Below are 15,973 nucleotides of genomic sequence, written 5' to 3'. Positions count from 1 at the left end.
TTTGGCAGGTTAAGCTCTTACTCCTAACTCCATCCAATTTGCTAATTTTCACTATTTAAACAACTAATTTTACAAAACTTTTGATAGAAACTTGCTTGCTCACTTCTTATTGAGCTATTTATTACTCGAGTTCAGTTGAAAACGCTTTTAATTAGCTTTAATTGAATGTCAAAGTTCTGAACTGCCAACATTAGAGGCACGCTGGAATTAGATGCTGTTCCAAAAATGCAAAAAATAATAGAACAGAAAGACAACTTTCCCATTTGAAATGATAAAAATAGTAGAAAAGGTTTATATTGCACGGATTTAAATGACTCGAGTTGCACAAGAAAATTCATAATATTATAATATATTGTCTATTTAATCGGAATCAAGAAAGATTTTTTCCCAAAAATTGATTGTTGATAAACAATCTTTGACGTTTTAAAAAATTTACTCGACTCCAAGAATCGGGATTTCAAAGAAACTGCTAACAATCACATCACACACTTGAACACTTCAACCCACAAAGCCACTCCAGACACACTCGTTGAAAGTGATTAGAAAGGCATCCATATAGTCTGTCGCACCATAGTGTGAATCACGTTCGCCAAACAAGGGACTCTCACGAATTGTTTTTCGACAGAACACACCAGCGCCGATATTTATGATCATGACACATGTGTGACAGCAGCGGCGCGGTGGCGGCAGCAGCTAGGTCAAAATAGTCACGTCATGTACTCACTTAGAAAATATGGTCTGTTTGCTATACATCAAATCAAGGGTGGAATTGTTCGCCTTCACAGGATTCCCACTGACGGATGCTTGAATGAAAACACCAGCTTATCTTCCCCTGGGTGGGTGATTTGATGATATTTCAAAAGGTTTGGTTTGAATTTTTCGGCTAAATTGAAACTTTTATTCCGCCTTATTTCATTACTCAACTTGTTAGGTTTCGTGGCAGTTAGCAGCAGAAGAAGTTTGGAGGAGGAACAAAAACTTACTTTAATGCAATTGCTTCGCCTCTACGACCACTCGTAAAATCCCCGAAATGTAATTTGATTTCCATTCATAAATAACAGCCACTCGAAAAGCATCTCGTCGCCGCTTGAAACGTAGACAGCAACTGCTGCTGCTTCTGAGGGGGTGGGTGGGATTGTGCTTCTGCACCAGTCATCAGGGAAAAAGCTAGCACACACACAGAGAGAGAAAAATAAATGCAAAAAGCAAGCCAACAGCAGGAATCCATAAACATTCGCTTTATGCAACATTTTATTTTTATTATTATTAGCACGAGGATATTAAATTTATTTATCTTCGTTTCGAGCACACGCTCGAGCTCTTCAGGCATCTCCCTGTGGCCAACCCAAAAGGAGAGGAAACCCTTTCCCATGAGGTCTTTTTAGAGCGCTGCACATGTCAGATTCCCGCTCCGAGGGGTGTGCTTCAGCGTGGCCCCTGTTTGACGCGGTGCGCACTTTGGCTGGCTCCCAGTTTTGCAAGCCAGGGAGTCTTAAAAAAGGGGACCACTCCGGGCCGTGATGTAGGTTACGCTCTGATATTGGACGGTCTCTGGGGAAGGGAAGGGGGGGGGGGGGAAGAGAGCCACTGCCTTTGATGGTCGGGAATTGCACGTTGTTCGATGATATAATTAACATTGGCGGTGGAAACAGAGAGAGGATGCAAAGTACGTTACATTGCCATATCAATGTGTTTCAACTTAGTTTTAATATGGATCATTAGGCTAACACAACGTGCATTGTTTACACACGGTGAGGCTTCTATGAATTGGAACATAGTGAATTAAAATGTTCATTTATTTTTACTGTTTCTCTTTGTTTGAATTAAAAGTTTATTTTTCAAGTTAAGTTAAGCATTGAGTTTGCTTGATATCGCATCATTAGTTTTCTTTATTAAGTTATACTTATTTACTTATATTATACTGTAGAACACCGATCCAACATGTTCTTCAAAACAGTTTGATGCATCAGTGCACAGTGATTCAGATCGCAAAATTAAGTGGAAAATGGATATTTTGAAAAATGGTTTAGTTTTGGAGCTTTGGTGTCTTCAAAAGAGTTGTTGCAAATGGAAAGGGGCAATTTTTCGGGTTTCCATGTAAAATTATCATTTTTGACCAAATTATGACCAAAAATCGTTTTTTCGATACTTTGGCTCCATTCTGAAAGCAGATTCAGATTCAGTGGGCAAAATTACATGGAAAACATATATTTTGACAATTTTCGATTTTCATTAGGGTGGTCGCGATTTTACGAAAAAAAAGTTTTGAAAAAAATACTTTTTGTGTTTCTCTTTGTCCTCTCGTCCGTGTCTGCCGCGGGTGACGATGAACGGCCATGATCGACGACGACCAACTTTTTCAAATCTTTGTTTCGTAAAATCACGATAACTCGTGATGTTTATAAGCAAATCCCTTATGTGTATATAACAATTTTTTTTGTAATTGTCTGCTCTACAACTTTGTGGAACATTATTATACTATATAAATAAACCCTGCAAAGTTAGAAAAAACACGAAATTTTAAAATGAAAAATTGTATTCTAAATGGAAAAAGGACCCTTCTGAGTCAATGCAGATTCGAAAAGAACATTGAATTAGTATTAGCATTAGAATTTTAGGACGCTCTATCCACGGATAGCTCCACAACGCTTATCCCACTGTTTGGTGTGGTTGTGTTAGACCCTCATCCGGAACAATAACCCAACACGGGAGATACCATGTCTTCATCTTTTGATGAGTGTGTAATACAGCCCAGGGCATAAGGGGGTCCTTGCCGGGTCTAAGCTATCCTTTGGGGAGCGGAAGGAATGTTAGTAAACACCTATCTAAAGTGCGCAAGGATCCCTGCGTCACCTTAGTGGTATAGATGTTTGTAGGGAGGTTTTGGACTCAATGTTAGTAGAAATATAGGACCCTAGGATATACCTTGAAAGGTATTGCGGGTTGATAAAAAGTGGTTTATGTTTTATGATTCGAAAAGAACATTGAATTTCCCATAAAATGACATGTTCCGAAATTTTTTAACAGTCGAGTAACGGAAAATGGGAGAGTTTTTAAAACTTTTTAAGTGTTTTTTTCGATGAAAAATACGTTTTTTGGAATTCTGAGTACGCCATCAAATCGGGCGTCTAATTTTACATAAAAGTCCCTTTGACACCAAATTTCTATTTCATCACCGTTTCAGGCTGCAAATTATTGAAAAACACCTCTTTTTCGCATGTTCAATAATGAAAAGGGCTGTACCGCCCATCCGTCACGAGATATCAAAAAATGGACCTCGGACCTCGGGCCTCGGATTGCGTTTCACGCAAATCGAAGAGAGGTCGGGGCAACTGCTGTGTGAGTTGGCGGAGAATTACCCATCTGTGTACTCATTTTTCTGGATCTAAAAAAAGCTGAAATATGTGTGCAAACCACTCATATTAACCATTGTTGGTAAAAAGTGAGGAAGGCATCAACCACATAGGTGGATTATGTTTGTTTTTTTCTTCAAATTGATTGAAACATCATATTTTTATTGAGTCATGCATTTTAATCACTTTTCATTTATTGATGAAGTTACGTTTTAACATCGTTTGGTAACATCGTTTGGTCACTATAATTTAACACGTAGCCTTATAAGTGAGAAAAAAATGCATTAATTATGTTCTTGAAAATCTGCCAAGGGACATCGAATTAATTAAATTTTTCAAGTGATTTTATAGCTTTTCCTCAGTAAGGTGAGTAAGGCAAAGCGATTAAATTTTTTTTTCTGAAAATATTTGCAAAAAGTAGCTCACACATACAAAATCAGAACATTTTGTTTCTAACACACCGTGGAGCATGTCTTGTAAGGGAAAACATCAAAATAAAATTATTCGCTCTGCAGCATTGCCTTGGCGTTGGCCGGGACCAACATTTACTTCCCCGTCCGACGGAAGAAGTGATCAGACAAATCTTGTCTCGAAAAATGTCACCGAGATCTTCTGGGCACAGGCCGACTGGGTGAGAGGCAACCACACTTACCCCTACACCACGGGTCCCGGCTTTGTAATGGAAGTAAGTTGTATTTATACAGGTATATTAAGATTAAAAATAATAGTTTTTTTTAAATATTACTAGAACACTTTTTCAAAGGATCCTATCTACACCTAGAAGCAATTATGAAAAAGCTAGATAAGTTTGATATTTTCAACTAATGTTATTATTCTCGTATTTTATTGTAAAAAATAACTTATTAATTATTCACATTGAACGTTCATACGTTTAAGCACAGTTAGTTCTAACGAACTGAACCAACTCGTCGCATTCCCGTCGTAACTCAATCCCCAACACAGAGTACAATTAAAACGTTTGATGTCTCTCGATAATTGAAACAAATCCCCTCTCGCACTGTCCGCGACCCTCTTCGTCCCTTCCTTTCCACCACATCTGCCCTAATGACTGACCTCATGCATAGTCAAGGACCATTACCCATCACTAGCAGATCCGGAGCCAGAGCCAGAGCCAGAGGGGGAAAAAGGCAACAACACCCAAGCGCACGTTTTTTATCCTCTTAACATTGATTGGGAAAATATGCTTAGCACGCACGTCTCCCTTGCTCGCGGTACCTTTGTATGTGTATGTGTGTGTTCTGTTAACAATTCCCCCTCGCGCACGTTGCGTTGTTTACATTACCTTTTATGAATAATGTTTCTAATAAATACACCGAACTGAAGGCACCCCCTTGAGGGAGATGCAGAGGGCTCGCGTTGAATAAGAGGAAGTAGAAGTAAAATACAGTTAAAACAACAAGGCCAACACTTTGTTTCTGCATTTGATCACCGATGATGGAGGAATTTTTTGGTTACTTCAATTTACCTTTATAACATATTTAAAACGACACAAGTTTTACAAAACAAGATCTTTCACAAAATTCACAAACGTAATTCTTAAAACTTAAATTTTCAAAAAATAACCTTTTTTTAAGCTCAATCAATATTTTTTCCCAGAGATTTTATGAGCAGTGAACATTTTATGCACCATCACAGCACATCTCGGGGGGCTCTGCCGATGATCAGCCATGGACGCCACCGGCAGTATTTTAATACCTTTTTTCACAAATTGTTCCTCCGACTGCAGTCGGTGGTCGGCATGCAGCATAATACGCGAGAAGCCCTTCGCTAACGCTATCGGGGCCCAAACCACGACCACCAGCCAGAACCCAACATTGGTATTATGCTGCCGTTGATGTGGTGTAGCTGCGGCGCGCAGGGGGCGAGGAAAATTACTTTTGCTTTTATGTTTAATTTTTTGTACTTCCTCTCCCGGGTTCTGTTTATTTTATTATCATCATCAGAAAGCATGGTAAATTACTTTATTCACTCTTTCCTTTTTTTGTTGATGGTACTTTTTCCCTTCCGCAACAGAGAGTGTTTGCTATCGCTGCTACTTGCAGAAGTAATTTAGTTGTGGAGATAGTAGCAACTTGATTTGTAATTCAAGAATACATTAGAGAGCAATGTTGTGAACAGATTTCAACTATTTCAGCAGAGAATGGGATACTGATACAACTTGACAACCTTAGCATAAATGATTAGAATTTATGCAAAATAAAAAGTTTGATTTAGTGACTCTTACTCCGAATCCAACTCCGTCTTTTGACAATTTAGTTACACCGACTCAAACAACAACTCCTATACAAAGTTACTGGAAATAAGCCAACTCTGACTCCGACTCCAACTTCGGTTGCTGAACATTTAGAGACTCCAACTCCAACTCCGACCCCGACGGCCAAACTTTCAATATTACGCCCGTTTCAAATGTTAGTCTTGATTTTAAATTTTTGAAAATATTTTTTTTCGGAAAGATCGGAAAATTTTATGAATGTTTCATATTTTAACATTGTAAATCGGACCATTAATTGCTGAGATATCGACATTAGAAAATGGTGGGTTGTTTGGGTGAGACTTCGCAAACATCAATTATCGTGTTTTTAAACACTTGCATGGCAATATCTCAGCAACTATGGGTCGTATCAACAAAGTTCAATAAAGCAAAATATAGAGAATTTTCTCAGCTTTCCAAAAATATTTTTTTCAAAGGTGGGCAAACATGTGCACTAATTTAAAAAAATGAAAAACTGCGACTATTTTTAAAAAAAGTTACCTAAAAATGGTTATAACTTGAAAACGGTGCACTTTATTAAAAACTCACTTCAGTACTTTTTTATTGCAAATTCGATTTTACATCGAAAAATGAAGTTGAAAAATGTTTGCGACCAATATTTCGATTTTTTGAAGAAATCAGTATTAATTCAAAAAATCATAACTAGGTCAAATATTTTGTGCTCATTCTGAAAATTTCAGAAAAGTTGGCATTTGATGTCCTCTAAATCATATCAAATAATTAAAAAAATAAAAATAGTATTTTTTTGCAAATCAAGTTTTAGTGACAAAAAGTGAAATTAAAAATCACATTTTTTTTACCGTGTATCATTTTTTTCAGTGTAGTCCATATCCATACCTACAACTTTGCCTAAGACACCAAATTGATCAAAAAATTCCTTCAAAAGATACAGATTTTTAAAATTTCCAAATATCATTTTTGTATGGACAGCCGCCAAATTTGTATGGAAAATTAAATGGACAAACTAATGATGCAAAATGGCTTCTTTGGGCATACCTAAGGCACCAAAAAAGTTCCAGCACGAATCAATTTATTTTTTCTTACATTTTATATAAATTTTTTATATAGAAAATGCCAAACTGCGTTTCAAAATCTTATAAAATTTACTATCTACTACTATTATTTTCTTGTTGTATAAAATTGTCCAAAGTATCCGAATGAATTCCATTTTCGAAATCTAACTTATTTTCTTTATATTATCATGCTGTTCATCAATATTTTCTCAATTATGGTTAACTTTTCAAAATTTTATGAAAACTGTTTCTCAAAGTACTATTGATACTTCTCTATCACGTATGATTCCAAACCATTTCGTACGTACAGTGCCATTCGTTAAACGTTAAATTTTGGCGAGCTTTATGGCTGCACAGAATAACTTTAAAAAAACTTTAGGCATATTTCGGTATAAAAATAATCTTGCTATAAAGTAAAACATATTGCGATATCAGCTACAAACCCTTTTAACGAATCCACATAAAATCAGGTCATCGAAATGTCTCTTCACAACCACTTCCTCATTAAGACAGTGTCTCTGTGAAGATCAACAAAAACCAAGATGCACTTGACCGAGACTTGGTGCAAATGGTGTCATACTTAATTCAAGCATATTGCACCGTAACCGCGTACCACGAAATCCGCGTTGTCTAGCTCTGAACTCACGACACGTGCTGGCAAAGGTCCAAGAAATTTGACCGATTTGATTCCGCTAATCGCAAAAGTGGGCAAATGAAATGATTTAAATAGAATGGCTTTTTGGGTCACAAAACAACTTAAAACTATTTTACAATGTGTTTTTATCGACTAACTTCTAAAACAGAAAAATACAATCCATTTAGTGTCCCATTCCGATTTGAGCCCTTTATTCGACTGCAAATGAATTTCGTCATGCTGTGTGCATCGCTAATGGCAGAACGCTGTAGGGACGAGCTATTTTTTTTTTTTGCTGATGCACTTGAACGAATCTAAAATTGCATTTGTCAGCTGGCGAGCGTGCTACATCGCACTGGTTTCATAATTGCCTCACGATGATCTTTTTCGTTCCTCTCACTCGTGCACTGTGAGAAAATGTTTGAAAAATTACCGTTGAATTTGGTTTTTAAAATTTATATTGTTTAGAATTGACAGAAACTAAAAATAAAAAATAATGCTTTTCAAGTATTTTTTTTTCAGTGCTGTGCCGTTTTGCACCATACCCAGGATGGTGCACACCACCCTAAACCCACCTATTTGGCCACCCCTAATGAAGTGTTTCGAGCGGCTTCCTCAATTTAGTGCTGCGGCATTGCGAGCCCACGTTCGATTATTCAAACGATCGGTCGCGTTTTTTTTCCTCTTTGTTCGATCGACATTTGTGACGGTTAAATTACGAATTACGAATTATTAGCCTCCTGTAAGGGCGCCTTTTCACGGATCATTAGGTGAAACCCCAGTTCGGTGATTGTCGCCCGGTTCGACATTGTTGCAGTTTACGAACGTCGAGTGTGTGTATTTCGTGTGTCATCACAGAAACCGTGAATTCGTTATAGTTTACCGTGACGTCATTAGGTTGCAACGTGACGTCGTGTCTGTGGCAACGCACTGTGGAAGTGTTAGTTTTGAATATTGGTGTGTGGGTGAAGAATACAGTTACTTCCTGCTTCTTTTAACCGTATGTATTGGCACTGTTTTGCTTTTATTTGTAAGTTTATGTAATGCATCTAAAAATGGGTATTGTAGTAAAATTTATTGAAGAATGGAGAGTTTTACTGAGCACTCGCTGAGAGATAACTCAAAAAGAGAACAGGTTTATCCTTTCTCTTGCGTAAATCATTGGATTTAATATCAATATTTTTGTGAGGAAACTCGATCTCACAAATACATTAGCAAACAAATCTTCAGACACCGCTACTGTCACTTTTTATAAGCTACCAATGTGTGTGAACAATTCTTCCTAAAATTAGAATGAGAATTTTAGTAAAGTAAAGTAGGGGGTAATATGCACCTCCTAATTTTCTCAACCATAACAGCATTTCTGTGAAAGAATTTCGCTAGATGTTCTTAAACAACTATTATTTTACGTCACACGGAGAAAAATGAGTTCTCAAAATTGTGAACAATCGTTCACGAAATTCGGAACCATGAACAAAGTGTTCAAATTTCATGGTACGTTTTTCAAAATCGTACCATGGAATTTGAACACTTTGTTCGTGGTTCCGAATTTCGTGAACGCTTGTTCACGTTTTTGGGAACTCTTTTTTCTCCGTGCATCCAAGTGTCAAAAAGTCATTAAAAACCTCAAATTTGTTTAAAAATAACATATTTCTGAAAAAAAAAAATGATTTATTTCAAACAACATTGCGGGGCAATACGCACCAAAACATTGGGGCGAAATGCACTACACACACAAAAAAATATTTCTGAATGTTACATCATTTATGATGTAACACTTTTGCACGTCATTAAACATTTAAATTTAAATGTAATTTGATGTAAATTTGCAACAAATTATACGTCAAAACATGATTTTACGCGTGATTCAACCGGTTACGTCGAATCTCAAGTTTACATCAACTGAGTTTACATGTGATTCATTTTTCCGTGTCGAGTAAATTCACATATTTTTTTCTGGGCAGTAACGGTGCAAAAAGCACCGGGTTAAAGCAGTTTTCACTAGTCACCACTATCTAACATCGCTGTTTTTACAAAAGCCCATCACAGCGGTGAATATTGCCCCGACCACGCTTTTTGTAGAAATTTTTATGAAAAATACATTTTTTGATAATTTTGAACTTATCTATCTATAGAATAATGAAGATGACGGCAAAAAAATATATAAATCAACATTTACAATATCAATAAATGAATTCTATATGGTCCAAAAATCAACTCGAAAGTTCAATGAAAATTAAATCAAAACAGGGCATTTTAAAATTATGCAAATAACTTTAGCTGGTTTAATACTACGTTGCTCAAATTTTTCCAGCATGGTTTTACAATGTTAAGCTTCTAATTTCTATATTTTTTTCCCCTGAAAATTCTTCCCTATAGCGAGAAAAGCAGGAGGTGCATATTACCCCCTTTCCCCCTAAATATTTCCCTGTTCCTGAGGGGAACACCCGTGAAGAGTATCGGGGCCGGCATTTACAAAGCGGATACAGTGACAGTTTGTTAATTAACTAAATGTTAACATGTTAAGGTTAATGATAACATTCCATAGGTTGATGTCTTCCTAAGGTGTCTTGATAAGGTCCAGTTTGTGACGATACACTACCTTCCCTTTACTAAGCAATCGAATCCAGAAGGGGAAAAAATCACCAGTTGTGTTGGTCCGAGCTGGGATTTGAACCCCGATCTACCGCTTACGAGGCGGAAGCGTTACCACTGGGCAACGTGGCATGGAATTTTTACCATGTTCTATATTTTTGTGGGTGAGAAAATTATATTGTGGAATTATTTAAATTTTGGAGAGTTTGATCGCTAAACTTATTAGGAGAAATTCTCGTATGCTTGGCAGGTTTAGCACTCGCTCCTAACTCCATCCAATTCGCTGATTTTCACTATTTAAATAGTTTATTTTGTATAACTATTGTTTGCTTGCTTGCTCACGAGCGAGTTGTGGCGCTATAACCACGGCAAATAGTGTCCTGGGCATTCGTGGAAATACAATGTCCCATCCCAGAGGATCCTGGAGTACCAAACCTTCTTAGCATGGTGCTCCCAATGAATACAACCAAATCTCGGAGCGTATGGTGGTGTGTCCCCACGCTTCTTCCTCCCATGTCGATTCAGAATTGTGTTGTTGTTCGAAAACTCAGTGCTCAAACTCAACCCAATTACGAGTCATCTCTGCGATACGGCTTTACGCAGTAGGCCTGGCCGCTTTAACGCTTGTGATGTTTCAATGCATTCCGATGCAATGGCTCACTACAAATGTTAATAAATGACAAGAAGAGTGCTAGGCGTCATCTAACCTAAGGCACTCTCCAGGATCCCTTCGAAAGATTGGCTGCGCTAGGGTCTGATTAGATTAGATTAGATTAGATTAGATTAGATTAGATTAGATTAGATTCGATTAGATTAGATTGTTTGCTTGCTTGCTCACTTCCTATTGAGCTATTCATCACTCGATTTCAGTTGAAAACCGTTTTATATAAGCTGAAATTAAATGTCAAAGTACGGATATGGCAGCAATAGATAAAATAAATTTTTGCTTCGCTTAGAGCCATTTATTGTAGACTGGATTTCGTCATGTTTTCTCGAGCAGGTAGGATTAACAAAACGGAGGTCATTTCAATAACAAGTCTTGCTAAAATATCTTATTTTGTCGGTAGAAAATCAAGATCATCGGTAGTGAGAAGAAAAATAATAAAATCCCCAACAGTTCGTCCAAAATTTTTATTGAGCAGATATTATGAGAGAGTAAAACAATAACAACTCGAGGTATGGAACACGGAAGATCAATCAATCGCGTCATTCCTGTGATATTCCAACCTTAATTCCAACCAGTCATTAAATTTAATATTCTGTGCAACTTCAGCAACTGATTATATTTCTTGAAACGTTACCCTCACAACATGAGACGCTTTAGCCAGCAGCATTTTCCGTTCAAACGATTGCTCACATCCACCGAAAACCTACCCAATGGTGGGTAGGTAACGTAAGCCATCACCAGACACTTTTCATTAGGGCGAAAACTCCGGGCTATATTAAATCAACACCCGTCTGCCACTTGAACGTCACTTAGCACATGTTTGAAATTAAATACTGTGCGCATAAACCATACTAGCTGGGCTGAGAGCTGCGGTCTGAGAGGACGACGAATGTTTCGTTTTATTGCCCTTCAAACCAAGCGTGTTTCACGCGGAATGGAAGGTAAAGTGCTGTTATACAAATTTCACGAAAAACGAGCTCCATAAAATAGATAGTTTTTTTTTCGTCGACTGCCTCACAAGTGGTGCCCGGTACCATTCATACTCTTGAGACTCTCTAGACTCTAGTCGCTATGCTGCTGCTGCTCGGTAGGTGAGTTATCTTCAAGTGGTGGGCCAGAGCAGAAAACGAGAAGAAAAAATAAAAACAAAAACATAGTGCCGAGAAGAGGCGCAAAAAATCAACAACTATTACTCTGGCCGCGGAGCAATTTATGGAATGAATAGCATGTGTACACATTTATTTACACTTTTGCTACTCTCTCGCGACTTGCTAACCACCCCACTAATACCTACCTTCCCCTCCCCCTTTAAACGATGCTGCTCGGCAGAGGTGGCTTAGTTGGAGGTTGGATAGGAGGAGTGATTAGACTGTTAGCGAGTTTCTGCGCGAGAGTGCTGCCAGAAATTAACGGGCATGATTTCAGTTTTGTATGTATTATTTCATTAAAAAAAAGTTCATGAGTTGAGTTTACAATTGTTCCATTTTGCCGTTTAAGATAACGTCGCTTAAAAATTCTACGCTTTTTGGCGATGAAGAAAGTATCTTTTTTTTCTAGGGTCATCAAACATTAGGTCTATTCCCGTACTTGCAGAATTGCAGAATTTCTGCAGCTTCTGCAGAATTCTGCAGCCAGCATAGTCCTAGCACAGACCTAGTTAGTGGGACAAATCGGACGTGCAGTGGGCGAAATGGAACCCAAAATCAGACTTAATTGAACGCGGCTGGTTCCCTGGTATGAAAAATAGTGTTTCTTATGTAAAAAAATCCGGAGAATCGATTGGTGATGGTTTCATCCACCGCACAAAACAGCAAAGGGTCTATTTTGTCCCAATCCAAAATTTTTTAAAAAAATTTCTTAGAAATCAGTCTGTATTTAGAGCGGAGGCTTCATGCAGCCATCCAAAATGCACTTGACTTATGTGAAAATGTCCAAAGATTCCAGTAAAAATAACCACTTGCACCGCAAAAATCATCTATGGCCCGAAACGAAACGAAACTATTGGCACTACGCCCCCCGGGGCATGGCCTTCCTCTAACGTGGGATTTCTGCTCCAGCGCCTCTGACGAGACAGGAGAAACCGGGACCGACGTTTTACTTCACCATCCGATAGAAGCTCAGTGGATAAGGCGGGAATCGAACCCGCGTCTCATAGCATCATCGGGATCGGCAAAAAATCGATCTATGGTCCATTTGACCCCAATTCCGCTATAAAAGCATTTTTGGCCGTTTTCAAATGTTAGGTCAGATTTTAAAAATCTGAAAATATTTTTATCGTAAAGATCAGACAATTTTACATTAAAATGATGATTTGCACTTGATAGTTTGACACATTTATGTTGATAAAAATAAAAAAAAATTTGTAAAAGACAGTTTATTCTGCGTTTGGAAAAATTGGTCTAAAACTGATTCTTCAATCTTTTTATTTAGTTTAAATTCTACATCAACATAAATGTATCAAACTATCAAGTGTAAATCGTCATTCTTATGTGAAATTGTCTGATCTCTACGATAAAAATATTTCAGATTTTTAAAATCTGACCTAACATTTGAAAACGGCCAAAATGCTTTTATAGACCCTAGATGATTTTTGCGGAGCAAGTGGTTATTTTTACTGGAATCCTGGGACATTTTCACATAAGTTAAGTGCATTTTGGGTGGCCGCATGAAGCCTCCGCTCTAAATACAGACTGATTTTTAAGAAAAAATGTAAAAAAATGGGGAATTGGGGCAAAATGGACCCTTTACCGTTTTGTGTGGTTGATGAAACCATCACCAATCGATTCTCCGGATTTTTTTACAAAAGAAACATTATTTTTCATGCCAGGGAACCAGCCGCGTTCAATTATGTCCGATTTTTTGTTCCATTTCGCCCACTGTGCACTGGGTGAACTGAGACATTTGTGTTAAGCATGGCTTTGCTCAATATTTGCTTGTTGTGTGTTGATTATAATGGATTCAAAACCATGAAAAACCTTCCATTTTCAAATTTTTAAACCTTCTAAGTGCTCCAAAAATCAGGACTGCGGAGTAGGCTGGCTTTTGAAACTACTTGTATGTGATGGCATTTAAGTCGATTTCTGGCCAGACATCCGGATTTACACGAAAATACATTCATGTGTTTTTTGACAAATTAATAACCAAATTTAGGTTAAAGTCTCCTTAATCCAATAAACAACAACATTCATGCGTATTTATATATGCACATAAATATTGTAACGTCTGAACTAACACTTGCTGAAAAATTATGTTCACGAATCACAAATTCCACACTACTGGCAACCTCAATCGCGTTGCGAAGAAGCCAACCTCCGGCAGCCATCCGTCGCGGTTGTGTCGTACTAAAGGTGTATGTTTATGATGGAGCACTATTACCACCACCCCCCTGCACCCCATCATCGAGAGACTCCCGTTTGAATTGGGGTGGAAAAAGCCAGAGGGGTAGGGGGCGGTGCTCTACCCGCTCTAGACGAAACATGATCAGACACAATCGCAAGCCGCGCGCGCGCTATTTCCTTCAACCAGAGTGATGATAATGGAGTGATCGTGATGTTGCTGTTATGAGAAATGTGTTGCTGCTGCTGGTGGTGGGTTGTGGGTTGCGGTTGCTGAATAGTTGTTAATTTTTTCATCCACCTTGTGAGCGAGCTTGCAGCTCATATATGCGATGATCTATTTCAGTTCAGCCTGGGCGGTGGCGGCGGTGGACGTGAACAATGTTTCGTGTGCTTTTTTTTTATCGCACACGGTGTTCAGGTGCTGATTGCTGGTTTTTGGGGGTGCGATTTGGGTGGTGGGAAGAGGGTTAAGTGCGGAGCCGGAGCGTTATGCAAGGATGTTGTGGAAGTTTGAGCTCGTTAATTCAATTACACATTCAGCCAGCCAGCCAACCAGTTAGCAGGCAAGAATCGCACAATGTTGGCACTGATTAAGTTTTACTTGGGTGCTGGTGGAAACCGTTTGCACGGGCATGATGAATCGTTGTTGTGCATTCTTTTGGCGTTAATGAATGATTGTTTACACGCGCGGTGGTGAGGTGTTTTAACGAAACAAGATGCCTAGCAATTACTGGATTTTTTGCAACTAAATTAGGAGCAGATGTAGGTCATTAAAAAGTGGTTTAATAAAATAAACATCCAGGTACAATTCATTTTTATGCTTTAAATCTACTATTAAAGGATATAATTTCAGAAAGAATAAAATGCCTGATTCACCTATGACAAAGATCATTACCCAGAAATCATTAATAAATAATTTTACAAACATCTAGCTCAAGTTTATTTTTTTATTCCACTTAATCTGCGATTAGAGTGGTTCCGACGATGGAAAAATATTGGGGGTATTGGAAAAAATGCCATTTGTACTCATTTGAAAGATATTTTAAACATATTTAAAACTCAAGGCGATTTCAAAAACACCAAAAAAGCAAAAACTGGAAATTTGGTTTATTGGACTTTTTCAAAAAAAAAACTCCAGACATGAACAAATTTCTGGCTGACTGTCTGTGTGTCTGCCTGTTATCATTTGACGCATTTAAACTCGATTTAGAGTTCCATAGATAGAGTATCAAAATGTTTGATGTTTCGAGGGGGAGGGGGGAGGGAGGCAGGTTTAAATCATTTTTTTTGTTACTTAATTAAAGAACGCTTCTTTGCGGCTGAATCTTAGTTGAACTGAACTGGTCTTATACCAAAACCAATTTTTAGGCGTATTTGGCTTCAAAAGAGTTCAATAGGGTCTTTTGTGTAACCTATGTTTGTTAAGGAATGAGAAAGGCATCATCCACACAGTAGGATAAAGTCATGTTTTGATTCTGTAGGTTATCGTATTAAGGGTGTTATGTCCAAACCATTTTTGATTGAAGAGTTTCTTTACTTGTGTTCTTTGAAGGAAGTTGACGTTATATCAATCACAACATTTCAAAAGGGCGATACCTGCAATCTTGCCATTTTGAGAAAATTGAACTTATAATGCTTGTAAAATATTAATTTTGTCAAAAAACACCTGAAAATAGTAATTATTGCATCATACAAAAGTTATCACCAGTTAGGTTACGACACAAAAGAAAAGTTTTTCGCCTATATTTTGGGTTCATTTTCTAGTAAAAAAAAAGAGTTTCAATGTGTTTATTAATGTGAAACGTTACAATACAATAATACAGTTAAATTTTTTATCAACCTTAACTGATTTGGTAAAAATTATCATAGTTAATATAAGGAATATAATGGAATTATATATGAAAATACTTTTTCCTATACAAATCACCAATAATCAGAATCAACTCGAATCGAAGTGGAAACAGAAGCGCGGAAACTTGAATTGGTTTATTATGATCTATTTGATTGTTTTGCCTTTTTTTGTTTGTCAACTACGTACTTTTGGAATTTTGAGATGTTAAAGGGTGTTTTAAAACCAGTT

The 15,973-nt window shown here is 37.6% G+C and overlaps 1 protein-coding gene across 1 annotated transcript in view; it reads left to right on the top strand.

Annotated features, from left to right (window-relative positions):
* Nucleotides 1–7,888: 7,888 nt before the first annotated feature.
* Nucleotides 7,889–15,973, top strand: part of LOC6035528 (mpv17-like protein) — a 308,056-nt gene continuing 299,971 nt past the window's right edge. The window contains exon 1 of the mRNA XM_038267025.1: nt 7,889–8,293. The gene's annotated coding sequence lies outside the window, so the exon portion shown is untranslated. The remainder of the gene's footprint in view (nt 8,294–15,973) is intronic.

This window comes from Culex quinquefasciatus, chromosome 1, assembly GCF_015732765.1.
Source record: "Culex quinquefasciatus strain JHB chromosome 1, VPISU_Cqui_1.0_pri_paternal, whole genome shotgun sequence".
Taxonomy (NCBI): domain Eukaryota; kingdom Metazoa; phylum Arthropoda; class Insecta; order Diptera; family Culicidae; genus Culex; species Culex quinquefasciatus.
The sequence above is the reverse complement of the archived record's forward strand: the minus strand, read 5'-3'. Positions and strand labels throughout refer to the sequence as shown.